The sequence below is a fragment of the Dipodomys merriami genome, unplaced genomic scaffold, assembly GCF_024711535.1.
Source record: "Dipodomys merriami isolate MVZ:Mamm:240054 unplaced genomic scaffold, mDipMer1.0.p SCAF_192, whole genome shotgun sequence".
Classification (NCBI taxonomy): Eukaryota; Metazoa; Chordata; class Mammalia; order Rodentia; family Heteromyidae; genus Dipodomys; species Dipodomys merriami.
Window position 1 is genome coordinate 1,852,740 of NW_027203293.1, and position 22,085 is coordinate 1,874,824.

General features: G+C 38.6%; 1 protein-coding gene and 1 long non-coding RNA gene across 11 annotated transcripts in view; one reads left to right on the forward strand and one right to left on the reverse strand.

Moving 5' to 3' along the window:
- Positions 1–22,085, forward strand: part of LOC138831335 (ecto-NOX disulfide-thiol exchanger 1) — a 542,641-nt gene that overhangs the window by 193,330 nt on the left and 327,226 nt on the right. For 8 of the 10 annotated variants that reach the window (XM_070028466.1, XM_070028467.1, XM_070028455.1 and 5 more), the window contains one exon: positions 14,412–14,518. The exons of 1 other annotated variant lie outside the window; for it this stretch is intronic. The gene's annotated coding sequence lies outside the window, so the exon portion shown is untranslated. The remainder of the gene's footprint in view (positions 1–14,411; positions 14,519–22,085) is intronic. One more of the 10 variants, XM_070028456.1, reaches the window with a different exon arrangement.
- On the reverse strand, positions 1,203–16,326 carry LOC138831338 (uncharacterized). Its single transcript, XR_011373251.1, has 3 exons — positions 16,199–16,326; positions 7,256–7,313; positions 1,203–1,325 (listed from the first exon to the last, which is right to left on the reverse strand). It is a non-coding gene; the product is annotated as an uncharacterized lncRNA (long non-coding RNA).

The following is a 22,085-nucleotide window of genomic DNA, read 5'->3' on the forward strand; positions in this document are numbered from 1 at the left end:
TGGTGTTCAAGATGCTCAGTCTCTTGCTTTCTATACCCATATATGAAGACTAATTGATTATTTATTGGGCCACATTTAGAAAAAGGTAACATCAACTTTGAGAAGTAGGTTAATCATTTCTGGCAATTAATTTTTTTTTAACAATGTGCCTCCTGGGAAGCATTTTATTTGTTAGATGTGATTTTGTTCATTTTAAACCCTACTAAATATTGAAATCTAAAGGGTCCAGGTAAAAGGAAGAGGGGATAATACTCACTGGGCTGAAGATCACATTATGTTAAAATTGCTGTAAATGAGATTTAGAAAATGAGTGCTGGCTGATATAGGATGAAAGCTCCTAATTCTGACATTGCAATGCATGGTTTTCTTGGTTTTGGAGCAGAATGTGTTGTGTGCCTATGTGTACTTTGATTTTGTAACTTGTAATCTATTGATTACAATGAGGGGCTTTCTATAGCTTGTTTTAATTTGTAATGCATTGGTAGCAGAACTTTGGATATGTTTTTGTATTGTACATGTGATACATACACACACATATATAATTAGTGTTTTATTTTTAAGAGGTAAAGTATTTGTTAGAGAGAAAAGCAGGATGGGTTTCCAAATTTGCATTTTTATATTAAAAAAGTGAATATTTGGGAAAATACATAGTTTTGCTAGCTATGCACATTATGAGTGTGTTTTGGAACATTCCCAATAAGCACTTGGTTACATGGTTTTAGTCTAAGTTTCCAGGCCTGTTAGGTGTTTTTTCCCCCTCCATCTGTTTGAGCAAGTTAAAAAAAGTTCTTGGAGAGACCAATCAGAAATTGGCATGGAGTCACTTTATTCAAATTGTGAATAAACAAATTGATTTCTTGGATGGAACAACATTTTCCATTGTTCCATGTTTCTTTTCTGGAAGGGCACATTGTCCTGTTCATTCTTATTCTAAATGGTCTGGGCCTAATTACTGTGAAAAACATAATAAGTAAGACTTTAGATATAATAATTGATAGACTAAACCAACCCCCAAATAATAATAACAAATCCCTGACATTTTATAGTAGATTATAGCGTACAAAGCATTTTTACATCTCTGAACATTTAAACCCATGATATTTAGAATAAAAGTGAAGCCTAATACATTATTAAACTTTTTAAAGATCTACAGTATATTACTAATTTTCCATCACTGTAATAAAATACATTTGATGAATGTATAAAGAGAAAAGATTTATTTGACTCAGGGTTTTAGAAGTTCCAGTCCATGATTGATTGAGTCCTTTGTTTTGGAATCATGGGGAAGCAACATATTCACCATCAGAGTTCGTGGCAGAGAAAACCTTTGGAGAGGGAAGAAAAGTGAATAAAAATGGGTCCTGAGACACCCCTCTTTAGTAGAACACCTATGATCTAATCTAACAATCTCCAACACCTTAAAGGTTCTACCATCTTCCAATAGTACCAGCTGGGACACCAAGGCAAATGAATCTTTAGGGGAATAGTCAACATTCATTCTGTAATATATGCTTTGTCTTAAGAGAGTAGAAACAACATCTTATAATAATTCTCTTCTTAACTGATGCTAATTCAAGGTCCCTAGCTTCTAGGCATGGCTCTTCTTCTTTTGGAAAAAATGCCTTATTTTCTTATTGCTATAGGTACAGATTTTTTTTTTAAGTATTGGAGTTTGAACTCAGAGCTTTGTGCTTGCTAGGCAGGTAACTCTCCTAGGTGAGCAATGCCTCCAGTCCTTTTTTTGCTCTGGTTATACTTGAGATAAGATAACCTTGAACCTCAGCCTTCTGTGAAGCTGGGATGAGGACATGACATTGCAATCAACTATTGGTTTGAATGGGAGTTTCACACACTTTTTGCCCAGATTAGCCTGGAACTGCTTTCTCTCAATGTCTGCCTCCTGAGTAGCTAGGATTATAGACATGAGCCACCCCCATCAGCACTTTTTTTTAACATCACATTCAAGGGCAAGACAAGCATGCTGTTGACATTGAGAATGGCAATTTGTATACTCTAGACCCAGAAATGACAGACATACATCCATAGAATTCATGTGATTACCAAGTATAGAATTCATTGGTCTATACTTTTGTGGTTTACCTTAAAATCACTATACTTAAAATCTTCAAAATACCTAGATTTTGTAGTCAATTAAATTTTACCTCTTATAATTACTCCATAATTATCCTTTTAAATAAAGCAATATGATCCTATAGAGAAAATTTAGTCTTATTATTTTAAGAAAAAAAATCTAATGTCAAATGCCAACCAGAACATTAATTCATGTGAACAAGTAACAAGAAAAAATACAAACAATAACATCTCCAGAGCAACTTGACATAAATTTATGTGAAAGCATAAATTAGTAGCAAAAACGTGCATTTCTGAAATTTTCTATTCTTAATTATTATCAATCACAAGTTACTTTGCCATTGTAAGGATAAAACAAGTCCTACAAATGAAACAGAATAATCCTATTAAAAATCTCTTGGTAATATGTAAGAATCATTTTCTTTCCGTCAGTGATTTTGTTTTATTTTTCAGAATGATTCTAAGGGACATTTACATTTGTTTGTCTGTGGTAAACAAATCTTAAAAGGTTATTGCTAGATACCCTAGATCACCTGGCCCTGGTTTACAAATGTTGACCCTTGGATTTTCTGCCATTTCTAAGTGATTTGGCTAAGGTGCCAATTTGGGAGTTCAAGATCAAATAGGGAAATGAAAGGCAGAATATTTTTCTTAAATCACCTAGTCATACTAAAGTCCTGCTGAAAATGGATGGAAATTTCCAACCGCAGTTGCCGAAGAATGTCTCTGGCAGAGCTTAAAGTACCTATCACTTCTTCCCATTTAGCTCTGGAATTCCAAGGTAGCTTCCTGGATTTCTGAGAGAGAAGAATTTTCTGAGGCTCATGCACTTTGTCCATGAACTGGGGAGTTACTAACAGAAGCCCACAGAAGGATGGGAAACTGTGTGTTTTGTGTACAGCATTGCAATTCAGAATTGTTTTTTGCCCACAATATGTTTTCTCTGAATTCTCACTCCAACCCAGCTTTCAGGCCTCTCTTATGTGCCATGAACATACCAGACTCTTGCCTTCTCTCTGCCCTAGAGATGTTCTGCCCTTTACCTTCTTTCTCATCACTGAATTCCCATCTAGATGTCACTTCCTGAGTAGACTTCCACTTGTCATAGTGATAGTACCCACTTCTGCCTTCTTCCTAGCACTTTGCATTTGCTGGTGTAATTCCTCTTACTTGCTTAGTCTATTGTGTATGCTGTTTCCTCCTCATAGGAAACTCAGGCCTGTGAGTGTGGAGACCTTGCTGCTCTTTGGTCATTGTGTTCCTCTGTCAAGAGAGGACAGGGTGGTGGTGGTTCATGACACTTGCAAAGATGAAATGAATAGGACTGGTAACAGAACTGGGACTCTGCCTTCTCAGCACATGTGATCCAGGGACTACAGGGACCACAAGCCTGTGAAAATCTCCATCCTGTGTAGCATGTTTTTGTTTTTGTTTTTTTTTGGTCCGGTTGTGGGGCCTGAACTCTGAGCCTGGGCGCTGTCCCTCAGCTCTTCAGCTCAAGGCTAGCACTCTACCACTTGAGCCACAGCGCCACTTCCGGCTTTTTTCTTTTTGCTTATGTGGTGCTGAGGAATCGAACCCAGGGCCTCAGGCATGCAAGGCAAGCACTCTACCGCGGAACCACCTTCCCAGCGCCAGCATGTTTTTTTTTAATGTATGTGTAAATGTATGTATGGGTATACATATGTATATAGCTACAAATGGATGTACAAGGGAGTTACAATTATGTCCATTTATATGTACAGCACATCTTGTCAGAGTCACCCCTTCCATTATTCTCCTGCCCCTTCCACCAACCCCTTTCCTCATCAGTCATGCCAAATTTCCCATTTCCTGTCTCACATACATACATTGAGTTTTATGCGTATATTTGTCATGGTTCCTGGTTCCCTTTTCTGTTTATCTGCTCTCTCTCCATGTTTTAGCTTCCTGATAATTACTTTATTGAATGAAGTTTCACTCTTGTATATACTGTACCTTAGTAGCTTTGGTCATTAATGTGCATATGTCTGTATTTACATGAGAAGTTATATTTTGGATCTAAGATCTACATATGAGTGCCCACATGTACCCTGTGTATGATTTTTTTTAGATCTATCCACTTCCCTAAAAATGACAAATTTTATTCTTCCTTGCTGAATAAAATTTCATTTTATGTTTATGTTTATACACACATATATGTATGTATATATGCATATGTATGTGTATAGATGCACATATAATACTTTCTTGATCCATTCATCCATTGTAGGGCATCTGGGCTGTTTCCATAACTAGGCTGTTGTGAACTAGGGTAGCGCAATGAACTTGAACATGTAGGTAGGTACCTTGATTTTGTCCTGTCTTCCCATCTTTCAGGTGTTTCTGCAGGACTAAGTTTTATCTGTCTAATATGTCCCTCAGAGACAAACTTTTACAGTACAACTTTTCTTTCTTAGAGTTTAGATCTTTCTTAGAGTTTACTTCTTTGATAAGAACTGATTCAGTTTACTAATTGAGAGCAAAGAACAAGTAAACATTGTCTTATTTAAATAAACAGAAGGCACTGGGGAGGTTTTGAGAGGTTAACTCTGGCAAGCCACACATTTCAAGTAATTCACTCCTAGCCAAAGGCATTCAGACCAGCTGACTCTGGATCCCTGAGGCCACAGTGTTTTCGTTGAGCAATTTCCCACCTTTGGAAGTCATACAATATTTCTTCTTGCTTATTCTAAGCCTCTCACTAAGATTCTGACCACTCTTCCCTGTATTTCTTGACTGCTCTTTTGGGGCTCTGTGTCTTATAGTATTTACTGGTCTGTTATAAGGCCTACTGGACTTTATCACACTCCTTTTTTTTATCACTGCCAAATTCTGCCAGACTAAAATGTTTTTTTAAAAATTATTATTCTGTAGTTGTACAATGAAGGTGCCATCTAACAAAGCAGATTGTGACTACAGTGCATCTTTTTTTTTTTTTTTTTTGGTCAGTCGTGGGGCTTGAACTCTTGGCCTGGGCACTGTCCCTCAGCTCTTCAGCTCAAGGCGAGCGCTCTACCACTTGAGCTACAGCGCCACTTCCGGTTTTCTGGTAGTTTTATTGGAGATAGGAGTCTCACGGTCTCTCCTGCCCGGGCTGGCTTTGAACCGCGATCCTCTGATCTCAGCCTCCTGAGTGGCTAGGATTACAGGCGTGAGCCACCAGTGCCCGGCTACAGTGCATCTTGATCAGTGTCACCACCTTCATCTTTCTCACTCCCCTTCAACCTACCCCTTCCCTTACTTTGATGAATTTTGTAGTTTATACAATGAATTCCTCACTGCATTCTCTGCCCCTCACCCACTGTTCTACTTCATTTGTTTTCCCCACTTCAAACTTAAAAGTTTCTTTATGGCAAAGGACATAGCTAACGAGCTAAATGGAAAGATCACAGAATGGGAGAAGACTTGTACTAGCTATACATTAGCCAAGGGCTTAATATCCAGAATATACTTAGAACTCAAAAAAATTGAATCCTCAACAATTAAACCCTCAAAGAAACAACAACCCAATTAATAAATGGGCTAATGACTTAGAGAGAGACTTCTCAGAAGAAGTAAAAATGACTAATAGACACATGAAGAAATGCTAAGCATCTCTAGCCATAAAGGAAATGCAAATCAAAACAGCACTGAGTTCCACCTAACCCCAGTTAGAATGAACATTATCAAGAAAACAGACAACAACTAATGCTGGCAAGGATACAGACAAAAGGAAACTCTATTACAAGGTTGGTGGCAATGTATGGTGGTTCAACCACTCTGGAAGGCAGTATAGAGGTTCCTCAAAGAACTAAACATAGAGCTACAATATGACCCAACAGTTCCGCTTCTGGGCATTTATTCATCACACTATTAATTTATATTGCTGTCTCTAGTAAACATTATACCCAATGAGCACATTTATTCAAAACTTATCATGCACATACCAGGTGCTACTTCCTATATGACCTCTTTCTCTCTGTGAATGCTGCTGTTCTGTGATATTGCTTATTTTAGTGCTGTGCCTGTCTGCAGGCTAGGGATGAGAACACTGAGACTCTAGGAAGAGTTGATCTGATTGTACGTATTAGTTACCCAACTGGAGAGTCAGCATATGCACCTTGCACCAGTGCTGGGACATATCCCCACATATCCCACCATACCACATTTTCCTCTGCACCAGAGCAGGCAAGAGTCTTTGTCTGTGCTGGGTCGTTGGGGTTCTTTGCAAACAAGTGGGAAATATGGGCAGTGCTTTGCAGAATAAATCCTACTTGGTGATTATGACAAGGTGTTGCACACAAAACCCTGAAATATAAGGTCCCTTGTAATCATTGTGAAGAAACAAAATAATCCTAGAAACTGGCTAAATTCTTTCTGTCAATGAAATAATTTATCTCTAGCTCTGACCTCCGATTATACACTTTCTTCTAACTCTCATATTTACTAAAATTGTCAATAGGGAGCAGCGAAACAAAGAGTTGGGTAGCAAAAATGTTGTCTACTGACTTTTGAGTGTCTTCTAGATATATGAAGCAAGCACTCTTGATTCAGACCCTTGCTGAGAATTAGACTAGAGACTGCCCGTAAAAGGACACCACTTTATAGCAGGCCTCTGTGATGGCATGAAACTTGGTGATATTTATAATAATTAGTCTAGATGACCTTGTTTCCTAAGACAAGTGGAGCACCGGATCAGAGCACATCATACTGGCACCAGGCAATCTGTATCACAAACCCTGGCTCATTGTTTATGATGCCCTTTCTTTGAGAACTCTGCCCCATTCCTAAATAAGCCAAAGCTAGTTGACAAATGGAAAAGTGAGAAAAGTATTACTCTATAAAAAGTAACAACCTAATGGAAGAAAGTAAGCCAAGAAGATGAATGGACTGTTCAAAGAAAAATGAAATAACTAAAATGCATAGCCTTCTTAATGATGGAAACAAAATTAAGACAAGAAAATATTTTTCAATTGTTGTTAAAATTACTGTACAGCTAGAGCTATCCAGAGTAGTGTAGTGCTATCTAGTCAAATGTGACTGGGTGAAAGGAATGTGTATAAGAGTCATTTTCTGTGTGTGAAAATACATGAGAATATATGGAATAATTTTTGTAATAGCCCAAACTTGGAAGTAATTAAAAAGTACACAATAAGAAGCCTACCTGTTCAGTAGCATATCCTGTAGCCACTATATTGATCTGGCATCACTGTGATGGATACCTGAAAGAAACAAGTTAAAGGAAGGAAGTACTTGTTTCTCCTTATATTTTCAGAGGTTTTTGGTTTTTTTTTTTCCATAGTCACTTGGCCTCATCATGGCAGAACTGTGATGAGGCAGAACATCACAGTGGAAGGGTGTGGGAAACCACAGTTTATCACCTAATAGCAGCCAGAAAGGAGGAGGGGCAGGGTACAAGATACATCTTTCCAGGGCTCATCTGTCATGACTTACTTGCTCCAATGAGACCCAGTTCTCCTACTTTTTGCCACACCCCAATAATGCCATCAAACCTGGTATTCTTGAATGGATTCATCCGTACATTAGGTCTGAGTCCTCAAGATCCAAGTACTTGCTAAAGGTCCATTAAGGGCTGGCAATACAACTCCCAATACATAAGCCTGGGGCAGGGGTATGTATTCTATTCAAATTATAACAGCCAATTAAATTGAACAAATGAATCTATGCCAATCCTATAGAACAGTGCCACAAGAATATTCATATAGAATGAGCACATTTGTATGAAATAATAATTGCTTCCATGTAGTTTAAGGATATACCAGCCAATATGCTCATGTGTAAATAGGCACAGATCTGTTTATATATGCCAAGATTGTACATGAAACTGTATATACTTTTAGAAAGTGGAACTGAAGGGAAGGAAAACTGGTATTTCTCACCTAGTGTTTTGAACTCATTGAAACTTTTAGTTTAATCATATGATACTTTTTTGAATATATGGTTAGGGAGAGTCTTTCTATGCAATAAAAGCTGGCCTCAAACTGTGATCCTCCTGCTGCTGCCTCCTAAGTGCTGGGATTATAGGTGTGTACTATCATGCCTGGCTTAATCATTTATTAGCTTTTAAGAAAATCCCTAGGATGTAATTAAAGCATTTCATTTAAGGGGGATTTTGTTTTATTATTTCTAAAAAGTAACTTAAGTAAATTGTCAAATTTGTTACTTTTCATTGTGATCTGTGCTCCTGGCATTCGGTAATCAATCAGAAGTATGTCTTTTTTTTCCTCTGGCGGTGGGGCCTGAACTCTGGGCCTAGGTGCTGTCCCTCAGCTCTTCAGCTCAAGGCTGGCACTCTACCACTTGAGCCACAACACCACTTCCAGATTTTCTGCTTATGTGGTACTGAGGAATCAAACCCAGGGCCTCATGCATGCAGGGCAAGCACTCTACCATTGAGCCACCTTCCCAGCCCCCAGAAGTGTGTCTTCTTCTTCTTATATATGCCACCATACATTCTGCTCAGCTCTTCTCTGCCAACTCAACTTCTTGAACTGCTCTGTCTGGCCTTTTTCTCTATGTAACCACTGGCAACTAACTTGAAACCATCTACAGTGTCACTTCAGTTCTAATTCTCCTGCTTGTCTCAGAGCTTTGGATAATTATGATTCGGGATAATTTAGATACACCTCAAAGACATTAGAAACATATTTAAGTCTTTTTCCAGAAATTGCCTAAACTGTTTGAGAACCATTGAGGGTATATGCTACAGTTTGTAGCCCATCAGTTTATTTCATGACCCTTTGATTTGCATATTTTCTTCCATGTCCTTAGTTAAAGTTGAGCACAGAATACTGTGCTCTCTGTAAAGAACATCAAACCTTAAGAATGGGGGAGGGGAGGAAGCCAGGTGCTAGTGACTCATCCTTGTAATCTTAACTCAGGAGGCTGAGATCTGAAGATTATGGTTCAAGCCAGCACAGGCCAGAAAGTTTGTGAGAGTCTTATCTCCAATTAACCAGCATAAAGATGGAATTGGAGATGTGGCACCACTAGTGTAGAGCATCAGTCTAGAGTGGTAAAACTTAGGTACAGTTCCCTGGCCCACAGGTCAAACCCTAGCACTAGTACAGAGAAAAAGGAAAAAAGGAGGTGGGGGGCAGATAAATACACTAAATAAGAGTGGCTTAGAAGGATTGTTTTTGTGATCTCTGTCACTGGAGTATGTGTGCAGATCAGCAGGTGAAAGTATGGCTTCCTGAGTAAGTTCCTTGTGACCATGTTGTGGCCCATTCCCATTCGGATTCTGAAGAGACTTGTAGCAGGTCTGATAGTGCTAGGTTTTGCTGAAAGGGTAGTGCAATATGCTGAACAAGTCGCTAGTAACATTTTTATACTGTTTGTGGCCCATTCTTTTGGTTATGGAAGCCAAATGGTTTGCAGAGAAGAGCAAGGAAGGATAAGCAATGTGAAGAAAATGGAGGTGTTCTCAAGTTGTTTCCTTCCTTTAAAAGGGAAGAGCTTGCAGGAGAGAATGCAAGCTGCAGAAATGTGTCCTTTATTAGAAAGGAATCTCAGTCTGTATTGGCTAACTGGTAAAACAAGTTGCCATCTTGAGAAACAAACCCAATAGCTTCTTCATAAAAGTATACTACTCTCTAATCCCCTTATCTATTTTGTTGGTTTCCCATTTCAATTTGTTATAATGGTCTGTTCTGCCCTTTACCTGAAAGAGTGGGAAGAGTGAAAGAAAAACAATGGATTGTCCAATTTATTTAGTGTTGAAAGGTTAGAAATGTCTCCCTGTCACAGAAGCAGAAATAAATGAATGCAAGTCTGCTAGAACCAATAAAGCAAATAAGCAACTAATTCGCTGTGATCAGGGGTAGAAGAGCTGGCATTTTCTGATACCAGTACAAATCCAGATCTGATGCTCTAGTATTCTGGCTTTCCTTGGCCCTGCCTGATAGCCTGTCCAGCCCTGCTATGCCTCAAGAAAGTGAGCAGCCGGCTAATTGTTTTCAAATTAGCTGCTGCTTGAACAAGGGCACTCAGAGGAATAGTTCAGACTAGAGACTGCAAAATTCTCCCAGCCATCACCAACACAATAGCTAACAGCCTCTCTCTGCCAAAAACTAACCACAGTCACAAAGGTACCAAGGAAATACAGCTGCCAGCTAACAAAGACATTTCCTGTTCTCCCCAGAGATGCCCACGACAGTAGGTGTTGCCTTCTGGACAACTCAACATGGAGTTGCTTTCCTGGCTCCCAGAGCACACCACAGGAACTGTCCTCTAAGCAATTTCACTTGTGGCATAGCTCTCATAGTAGGCTCATCTCCAATCACCTCCAGCTCCTCTAGTGATTTTATTTTGTAGTGGGGTACTGGACCTTGATTTGTATCAGACTCCTGAAGCAGGACATGATGTGGAAGGGTAGAATATTAATTCTGATACACAGTGTAGTCCCAGTGGTATTAACCTCCTAACTGGCCAATAATCCTGCCATGAAAGAAATCTCTGCTTTCAGCCCAACTTCTTTAAGTCACTGGAACCTGGCAGATTTGACTCTAAGCCTTTGGAGGGCCACCATGCCAGGGACATGAGAGATAAGACAAGTGTTATTCCTGAGTGAGGCTCCTGCTCCAGCCGGACAAAGAACAGAGTCCAATAAGAAGGAGATCAGAGCCCCACTTCTCCTCTCTGCTGCCCTTATTCTTCCCAGGCAGGAAGTCCTGCCCCCCAAACTCACTCTTGCTCCTGTCACCTCATTTCCATTAAAACAACCATCTAGTGCTCCCTCCCTAAAAGGGTTGATGTTTTATAGAAGTCCCCACTCCACCAGCTTTTGATGGCAAGGGAAACTTGCACTTGGCCTTTTGTTATTTCAACCCCCTATGTATATCTGGACTTGAGATGGGTTGTGCACCCTCCTGACTCTCCCTATTTCTCCCTTCTGAGATAAGCACGTTTTCAGCTAGCACACCTGCAGCTCAGCCACCGTTTCTCCTGGCTGTTTGGGCAGAATGTATCCTGATCTGTACTGTCAACTACCATTGCTTCACACTGGACTGTGCACTTTCACAGCTGCTTTGAGCTTTTTCTGCTCATTGGACTGTGTGTCTTTCCCCCTTCTATCTACTAAAATATCACCTAACTATTTCTGTTTTCTTTTCCTCCTCTCTTGTCTCCTCTCCTCTACATTTCCCTCTCCTCCTCTCATTGTCCCATTTCTTTCCCTACTCTTCCTCTTCCTCCCTTGATGATCCCTGACAATAGAAATAGCTTTTGTAAATCTTATCAATCCTTTGTTTGCCACATAATTACATATGGTATTTGTGACTATCAACCTTTATCGTGTATTATAATTTAAATCATTCAATGTTATTTAATATTTAGATGGCATGTGCTTAGAGTTTCAAGATGTATACGCTTAGATTTTTCACACTCTTGTGGACTTGTTTCGATTCAATTATCATCAAGCTTAAGGACACTATTTAAGTATCTGAAAATATTTTTTTCAGTAAAAGAAAGAGTCAATCATGAATGGATGTTTCAAGATGTTGGAGGAACTTTGCTTTCTGTTGTTGCTCATTTCCCAGCTGTGACATTTCTAAACAAAATGGTAAGATGTGGCAGCTCAACTCTCAGCTGTTAACTTACCATGAGGGTGAGAGGTCCATTATTTAGTAATTTGAATTCATAAGAAAAATACTTTGTACAAAACTAAACATAATTAGGAAAGTACAAGTTGTAGAAGAGTCAAACAGAATTACTATTTGATACTCTTTGATAATGAAGGTAATACAAAGTTCAAGGGAAAACCTACTGTTTTATGACATCAGCCTGTACAAAATATTTCTTTAGTTTTTTTTGCTACATATTTGAAAAATAGCTTTACAGAAAACTAGACCCCTATGCCTAGTTGCTTCTTTTAATTGCTTCATTATTTTCCAGGGAACTTCAAATAGAATGAGAATGATTAAATGTTCCGAAAAAAATTAATATTATTTACATCTCGTGAGGCAGAGAGCACTTACCACAGGATGCTTTTTGCTATATATTGAGCATCCATTTTTATCAAATGCTTTTCATTTTAGGAAATGGTACCCAGAAGAGGATAATTGAAGTGGTAGTGTGGTGGGGAGGGGGGGCTTGGGGAAGATTGAGAGCTGGTAAATGGGGAAGGAGGTTGGTTGTAACTGCTGAACCATCTTCTACTTTGATTTCTCTGCTCTGTGCTATCTCTGGAAAGCAGTATGTCATCTAGAACTGCAGCGGAGCAGATTCATACATATTTACTAGTTGCAAATTATAAATGTGCGGCCCAGAGAGGAGCAGTGCTCTTTGTCTTTCTGCTTTTCTTTCTTCCCTAATGATTCAAAACTCCTCTATACACTCAGAATTTGGAGTCTTGTTTTGTAGCTTGTCATCTCCTTTGTACATCAGTTAGGTCTTTGTGATTTAAATGGAATTCTACTTGCAATTGCATTTTATTTTCCTTGCATGGAGGTCAGCTGAAGTTCTCTCTGTCCAGTGTCGAAGCTTTGATGTAATGATTTATTAAGGTACTAGAAGAGATATTGATCCTGCTAATAGCTTCTGCCTCGCCACATAATGTTTTACATTTTACTTGGCTAAAAGACCATATTCCCTCTCTCCCCATCTGATTGACCATAAATGCTTTGGCCTTTCTTCAGTAATTATCTCACCAAAGCAGTGGGTAAAAGTCAAGTATTTATAGACTAATTAGTGGAGTCAACATGTCAGGGCGGAATACTTTACATAATCTCAAGAAGTATGGCACATTACTGAAGAGGTGGGTGTAAGGCAAAAGACAAAGGGTAAGACTACAAACATCCAAAGACACACTTCTTTTCATGGTTGCTGCCTTATCAATGATTATTAGGATTCAGCCAGGGTGATGTTTTAGTTATATACTTTTAGATCAACCTCCTTTAACTTTTTAAAATTACTTTAAAAATATGTATTACTGAGGAATCAAACCCAGTTCTTTATGCATGCTAAGTAAGCATTCTACTACTCAGCTATATTTCCAGTCCTCCTTTAACTTTGAAATCTTTGGACTATTACTGGGTATGAGTTGTTGCAGTTTCAAATTTTCTTTTTGTTTTGAGAGTTCAATGTCTCAATATATCAATGGTATTATTATTTTTTATTTGTTCATTTGTTTTGTTTTTTGGTGGGAATGATATTGGAGATTGAACTTTGGGTTTCATACTTGCTATTCAATTGCTCTACCACTTTAACTACATCTCTACCCTTTTTAGCTTTATTTATTTATATTTTAAATATAAGAGGGACCCATGATTTTTACCTCAGATTTTTATATTCCTGTATAGGTGGAATTACAGGTTGTGAGCCACTGCCCCTAGCAATAATTCTTTTTTGGGGGGAGGGGAAGGAGAAGCAGTATTAGGATTTGAATTGAGGGCCTCACACTTGCCTAGAAAGTGATTGATCTATTATGCCTCCATCCCATGGTATCATTTAACACTAGAGCTCTTGGATAGATAAACATTGATTAGAATGCAAGGATTACTTTGTTGTACATGAAATTACTTTCTATTTTAAAAATGTGTTAAGAAACAGTGATTGTTTTTGGTCTGAAGATAAAACAAACATTTCTAGTATACCAGAAAGCCTATCAGGCGGAGAGTCTAAAAACCTAGTCTGCCTCCTGCCTTTGTCACTTGTGCCCCTGGCATGTCCCTGTTCTAGCCCCATGTCCTTTGAGTACCAATTTTCTCATTTTGAATTTTGAAACTAAAGATACAAAAACATAAAAATCCAAAATGATCATGAATGTTCAATTATTTTATAAATTGCATAGTACTCAAGAGCTGAGAATTTTAAAGAAGAAACTCTTAAAAAGATCATTTGCAATTATCTAACAGCTGTGAAAAAATATTTTCAGGATAAATGTAGGCAGAAATAGTATTACAGTCTAGACTGTAATGTAAAATTAGTAATGTTGCTCACTAGTATCACCCATGGTCCTTCTTATTCAAAAGGCAAAATCTTATGCCTTTTGTATCTATGTACAATTTGAGATGGTTGAAAAAAAATCTCTTCGGATTGTCAGAAGGAGATTGTGGAATTTCTTTGGAAATAACCAGATGTATCTCATTCCCAGGACCCATGTGTAATCATTCATCTTTTCCCCAAGAGGCATTATTGAATTTTTTGCTTTTTCACAATATTTTAGACCTGGAAAGTGAAACAAAACTGATCACAAACCAGCAGTACTTGAGTATTATGTCTGCATTAAGTGAGCATTACTATATGGTATATTCATTGTCTTGTTCTTACTTCACCCCTCTACTTTCTGTTATCTTCAGGAGCTAACAAATCATAAAGATAGAATCCAGAGAAACACTGGTCCATACAGATGACATCAGAAAAAGAGAAAGTAGTCATATTTAAGTGAGTCAGTTTTGAAGAAGTGGTGAGTACTTTGAGACCAATGAAATACAAACTTGGTTTTGCTTTTCCATTCTTGTCATCAGGGCAGCCAAGTATCAAGCCTAGTCTATCTTCTGTATATCTTTGGTTCTCTCTCTCTCTCTCTCTCTCTCTCTCTCTCTCTCTCTCTCTCTCTCTCTCTCTCTCTCTCTCTCTCTCTCTCTGTCTGTCTCTGTCTGTCTGTCTGTCTGTCTCTCTCTCTCTCTCTCTCTGTGTCTGATGGAAAATGACTGATGGCCTTCAGACTACGCATTGCAAGTTTCACTAACTTAGCACATAGATGTTACATCTATAACTTCCTGCCCCACTGCCATGTTTAAGTACTCATGCTATCTTTAGATTCCTCAGACTGTCCCATATCCTACTTTGTTCCAGGACCCCTCAACTTCCTTTTCTACCCACTTTACTTTCTCTCCCCTTACAAAATAACTCAGGCTCCAAAATTACCTTCTCTTCCTTGGTATTAGTACAAACTCCCATTCTTATTATGGCTGGTTAAATTAAGACAAAATTATATTACTCAACTAATTATAACAAAGTATCTATGATCTCCCAAAGGTGTGTTTGAACTCTGAAGGGAAAGGAGCCTTCACATATGTTTGATTGGCTAAAGTTTAATTTGTTTATTCTTCATTCAGCAGATAACTGAGAGCATAGGTTGCTTTGGTATATTAAGACCTATGAAGGGCTGTGAGGTTTGGTAGAAGCCTATGGGTGAGTCACTTATATACTGTAAATTATGATATTATCAGAACATTTTAAAATTATTAGTGTATATTAATTGTAGAAAGGGAGCAATTTCATTGTGAAATTTATATATATATATATATATATATATATATATATATAAAGAATGCATTTTGATCACATACCTGTTCTATTACTCTTTCTCATCACTCTTCTTCCTACTCTCCTTTTTAACTTTCTTACAAGTTTTTATGAATGAGTTTCATTAGTCCTATTTTACATACATACATGTACTTTACTCATAGTGCTCCCTCTTTTCTCACCTTCCATCTCCTGCTGGTTTTTCCCTACAATAGACTTCTTAACATGTTTATGTCCTTTTCTTGTTGCTTTTAGATCTAGATCCCACATGAAAGAAAACATCTGTGTTTTCTTTGTTTGTTTCTGAGTCTGGCTTATTTTGCTTAATATGATGAGTTCCACTTCCATCCATTTTCCTGCAAATGACATAATTTCAGTATATCCTTTATGGCTGAATAATATTCTGTTGTATATTCATTGGTTGATGAGCACCTAGCTGATCCCATAGCTTTAATATTGCAATGTACATAAGCAGGAATCTCTATTTTATTTTGATTTACATTCCAGTGAGTATAAGCCCCAGGAGTGGTATCAGGGAGGATCATAAGATACATCTGTTGTAAGTTCTTGAGGATACTGCATACTAATTTCAGCAGTGGCTGTACTAATTTACATTCCTACCAACAGTATATAAGGGTTTCTTCCCCCTCCCCCATCCTTGCCAGCATTTGTTTTTTTGAAGACTGAAGGTCTGATTGGAGTCACATGGAATCCCAGTGCTGTTTTAATTTATATTTCTTTTATGGCAAAGGATGTTGCATACTTCTTGGATTTATTAGCCATTTTTACTTATTCTTTTGAAAACCATAGGCAGAGATTTGTATGTCAAGCTTACCTTGGATCTACTGTTGAGTCTCAGGAGAGGTCATGATCTTGCCTGTGCCTACCCTGTGGGCAGCCATAATTTCCCACTGAATGGGAGGAAGAAAAGCAGTCACAGAGATGAGAGGGGGCCAGCTGAGATACGGAGATGCAAAGAAAAACGGGTGGGAGGCAGATAGCCAGAAGAGTGCAATGACTTCATAACCTTTGTGGTTTCTGCAATTCTGGGTGAGAGGTAAGGAATGAAGTGAAAGGGAAAACGAGAAGTTTCATGCAGAAAAGGACTGCATGTTTTAGCCCAAAGCTCCCGGGGTTAATAAATAATGATGCAAGGTTCACCTCAGAGGTGAACCCTTTTCTATGGCTTCTAGGAATTAAAAAAAAAAATCCCTATGTAGCCTTCCTAGCAGGCTTCTTTCAGGACATCAGAAGGCACCTCCCATGGCGAGGCTGAGCCTGTCAATGAATTCTTCAACATTTCCTTTTTAAACATTTGCTTCTCTAAGTCAGAACCCGCAAGGAGCGGGTTGGTGAGAGATCAGAACTCTCTCAGAATGACAGGGCTAAAGGTCCTTGCTCCCTTCTGCAGAGGGTGGAGATGGCTCAGGTATCAGGCCACTGGGTGGAGACAGGGTCAACCCAGCAATTCACTGAAATACTGAGAAGCTAAGAGCAAAACACAGCTCTTTCCAAAATGAAGGAACGACGTAAATAGGGAGAAATTAGTGAGTGTAAAAAGCTTCCTGTGTACTAAGCTTCCTGCACATGCTTAAAGCAGAAACAGCCTTCTCATGCTGTCTGAAATGGCACTCAGGCACAGTGACGTGTGCCCACCCTTTCTCACGGAGACTGGGCACAGCACTAGTATGACAGGGACAACAACAAGGGGTCCCCAGGGATTTAGAGCAGCTTCTTGGACAATTTTGCCATTTGGTTATTGAGTGTAGTTTTAAATCCATATTAACATACTAAGTCTTCTTTTTCTTTGCAGTCCTTGTGTTATCAAATGCAGTCATCATATACTGTGGCCGCTTATTAAACCTATGGCTATCAAATTTGGCTAAATTGAAATGTACCTTTTAAGATCAAACATGTTTTTGGTATATAAAAATTCCACGAGGCTTTGAAAGGTCAGCAACTTCCCAAAGAACAAATAAGCCACGCAATTTTTAGAAGGTAAATAATCTCCAAACTGGATTTAATTGCTCCATTTTGAAGTTTCACTGTAGACAAATATCAGCTCTGCTCCATGTTAGGTGTGTTACACTTGGTGGAAGATTTGAGAAAGCATATTTTAAAGAGATAACATCTGCAATTTTGATATCGTTTGAGAAAAACCCAGGTGAAATTAAATTTAGGAGTGTTTCAAGAATTATCTGAAGTTTCTTATTAAAGAAAAAAAAATCCCTTGGGGATTTGAGTGTTTGAAGGATATAGCACAAGGATATAGCACAATTACACTAAAAGCTTACTATCTAAATGTGGTGGTTATGGTTTAAATCTTAAATGATTAGGAGGCATACTTTGTGATATGAAGCTCTTGCCTTAATAGCACAATCTAGTGATTTAAATTGCTATCATAGTACCCTTAAATGTTCATTGGACCAAGGTGATTAACTCGCATCTTTTTTTTTTAAACAATACACATTACCACTCCTTTGCTCTGTACAGGTACCCTGAAAAAAGCTCTTAGGATATATATGTGTGTGTATATATATATATATATATATATGTATATATGTATATATACATATATATTCTAAGATATATATCATATATATATATGGATAAGAATGATTTCAGTACTTTTTAAAAAATTATTTATAATCTTTAAGTAGTTGTAGAGTTGCCATTTAACAAAGTAGTTTATGAATATAATGCAGTTTGATCAGTGTCACCCCTTTCGACATTCTTACCTGATAATAGTACTTTTGAAGCATGTTATTACAGGAATATTATTTAGCCTCTTTGAGTCTTTTTTCTCATGGACAAATTAAGGTAGTAATTAGTAACTCTTTCTTGAATGTTTCTGGTGAATAAGGCACTGAGAAACCTGGAGATGTGATGTAACCCCTGTCTGCTCTCAAGCAGAAATTGGATAACCTCAGTTACAATCAGGGATGAGCTGAGAAGATGTACAAACAAAACTGTAATGCCTCCGAATTTCTCATAAAGAACAGTACATGTGGTTCTCCATCATAACGTGGGAAGTGCAGGGCAGCCTAATGTCTCTCCAGTGTGAAGCACAGATTACTGCTGATGAGCCATGGGAGTGGATGCCCGGAGATGCATTTGGGCTGCTCCACTTAAGTGCCACACAGTCATACCTGGAATAGCTATTATTACTTTACCTTCTCCTTGACCCTAAAGCCTTGGCACTGTCATCTCCTGAAACTATCAGACTGGAATATGGGCCTCAATAAAGCTCCAAAGGCCTTAGTTGCTAGAGATCAAGGTCATGTGGTTGGTTCTGAAACCTGAGAAGCGAAATGGTCCTTATTTTCATGAGAGACTTGGGAGGAGACCTAGGACTATTGGCTTTAGAGCATATACATTCACCAATGCAGAGGAGCACTCTCTGGAATCTATATGTAGTTGATATATTTTAAGTAATGGTGAATTTCAGCAATGTTAAAATAGCACTACCCCAAAAGTCATGCTTTGCCATTCCATAGGCTATTTTTACATGAAGAATCTTTGATTGTAGTGGAATGCAAAACTCCTATTTTTGTGAAGTCAGAAGAAGAGCTGAAAATATAAATGAAGTTAGATATGAATCATGGTTACTTTACTATATTTGGGGCTGAAAAGAGCGTCCAGCACTTCCTAATAAAATATTTTAACAATAGGAGACAATATTTTGCTGAGTTTGGGGCTTACTGAACTAGGGAAAGATGCATTTCTCAGTTACTAAATTTTCAAACTTCCATTTACAAGATGAAAACACCAGACATGGAAGCTTTGCTACCAATTGTTTAGTGTTATTTCATAATAAACTCAGCACAACTGGTATTACAATGGGCTAATGGACAAATGGGAAGGGAACTTTGTCAACAGTAACACTACAGTTCTGTAAATCGTCATTGTTTTGTGCCAAAGATTGTTCTAGATGTCAAGATGTCAAGAAAGTTTATTATATATAAGACAAAATACATAAACAGAGTCTCAAAATATGTCATAAAACTGTGTCAGAGGCTAAACACTGATGGCTCACACCTATAATCCTAGCTACTCAGGAGACTGGGATCTGAGAATTGTGATTTGAAGCTATCTTGGGCAGGATAATCCCTGAAACTCAGGGTAAGACTAAGGTAACTCAGCCCTAAAATTTTGTTGTTGTTTTCTTTTATAATAAACACTGAGTGCTACATGATACATTATAAATCTGGAGCCTCTCTAGTCATTTTGTTTCCATCTAAAGATAAACTGCTTAAAAATGAGGCCATTGTAGAAGACAGAATTCAAGGATGGAAGAAGGTCTCATAATTAAGCATCTAGGTCTACCTATACCTCTATCCATTATTGCTTAGACTTTTCCCCTTAAGTGTACACATAAATTTACCTTTTGACTTTAGTCACTTGGCTCTAGGCTCCAGACACTTAGAACTAAGAAAAATCTAGCAGAGTTTTTGTATACCTAAGTATACTTCCTTTGATAGAGAAACTCTTCACCTAATGGGTTCAGAAATTGAAGCTCAGATTAAAACTACTGTCTTATTTCTGAGGGGAATTTTATATCAGTTACATTCAAAAGAAAATAAATCTTGACTAAAAAAATAACAGAAAGAGCTGAGGGAGAGAACAGAACAGAAACTTTGAACCAAGCATAGAAAGCTTCCCCCCCCCCTTTTTTTTGTTGGTCATGGGACTTGAACTCTGGGCCTGGGCATTGTCCCTCAGCTCTTCAGCTCAAGGTTAGTGCTCTACCACTTGAGCCACAGCATCATTTCTGGTTTTCTGGTGGTTTGTTCTCCAACAAAGAGTCTCAGGGACTTTCCTACCCAGCCTGGCTTTGAACTGTGATCCTCAGATCTCAGCCTCCTCAGTAGCTAGGATTACAGTAGGATTACAGGCGTGAGCCACTGATGCCCAGCTAAGCCCATATTTTGTTTTAGTTTATTTTTTTGTGAATTGTGTATGTTGTTTTTTGTGTACCTCAGCCACTCTCTTGGGAAAGACAGGGTCCTTCAAAGATGACCCCAGCACTAGAAAACTCAAGCCTGAAAACCAAGTTAGGAACTACACTCACCGTATGTGATAGCTGGGAAGGTCACAGCCAGCTCACTTCTGAGGTTCACAGTGATGTGTCTTTAGTATTAGAGGCTCCTAGTTTCTGGAGTTACCTTAGGAAGATGGGCTCTTTTGGGCTCTGGTGTAGGTTTGGTGAGACTTTGAAGATATGTCCATGTGTTTCAAGAGCTGTAGTTGGTTCATGTTTGAGCACTGTTGTCAGCAGAAACCACCATTTCAAATAGTAAAAAAAAAAAAAAAAGTTCTTGGCTAGGTTTTCAAAATCAAAACATTCCTATTGGGACCTGCAGGAATAAAGCAAACCCACATTGCACCTTTATTCATCTTATCTGGTGGTTATTTAGGAAGTTTAATTTCAGATTTTTCAGTCCCTCTTTCAAATCACAGATATCTTTTATGTTCACACATTATTACTGAATTTTTTAAAAGCTTCCTTGTCTTTTATACTTACCTTGTCATTTATCTGGCAGTACAGAGTCGGTTAATGTGTTCTTCTGGAAGTGATTTGGTTGTGTGAAACCATTTCATTTCCATGTTTTTGTCTCTGGTGTGTTTTCACGGAAGGAAAACAAAGCAAACATAGACTTTAGAACTTGACAAAAGAAGTTGATTATGTTGGGTAAATCTTTTTTTTTCCTGGAAACAAAATTCTGACATCATTAAAGAGCCCAGTTGTCTGTCGACCTGGGCTGAGGCTCTCAGAGGTCATTGTCATCCAGTTCTGGGAAAGAAGATGGGCCAGACTCATCTTGCCTGTGATGTTAGGGTTGGCTGAGCCTGCTTAACCAACAGTGAGCCGCATGCATTGTGGAAACAGTAAGTGACAATTGGTCCCATGGGAAGTGTTGACAGCTCAGAGAGGACAGAAAAGTTGAGTTCTGCCTTCTCCCTGTTGAAAAGAAGGCCCTGACATGGGGAATCCAGCGCACAAGTGCCCATTCATTCCCATTGTACTATTTTCTAGTCTCTTTGTTCAAATCATTGAGAAGTATGGCAATGATACCTCAGAAGTGAGGTGGTAAATGGGAGACCTTATCACTTCAACATTTAGTCTTCAGTGGGAAATGATGAAAAGCCAGAAATGAGGATGTGGGTCAAGTATCTCTGTACTGTGAAAGTCTGCAGAGGACTGTGAGGCCTAGACCCATGGTGATGGTCTACAGCATGCAGAGAGGTAGCACAGCACATTTGACTTAGGTCACTTCTAGTGCCTTTCCCTTTGCAATGAAAATGACAAAGAAGTTCCATCTGTGGGATAGTGCTGCCCCTTACCTGTGTTCTTCAGCCTGTGGCCTATGTTCAACAACTCCAGACACACAGGTAGAGCTCATTCACTGTGAGCACCACTGGGCATTTGCACCTGCTGCCTGAGCTGCTCTTTACCAGAACCAGGGCTTGCCAGTAATCTCAAGGAAATTCTTCTGATAATCTTCCTCTAAACCTGCCTAAAACTGCCCACACTCTGTCCAGTCACTCTCCAGGAGCTATGGGTTTACTTTCTTCATACTACTTTAGCTTTGTTAATTAATTGTTTGCTTGTCTACTTTGTCTCTTCCTGCTAGAATACCTGTTCCCTCCGTGAGGGCAGAATCTTTTTCATCTCTTTATTCCCAACAGTTCAGAATTGTCTGGCATGATTCAGAGTGCCA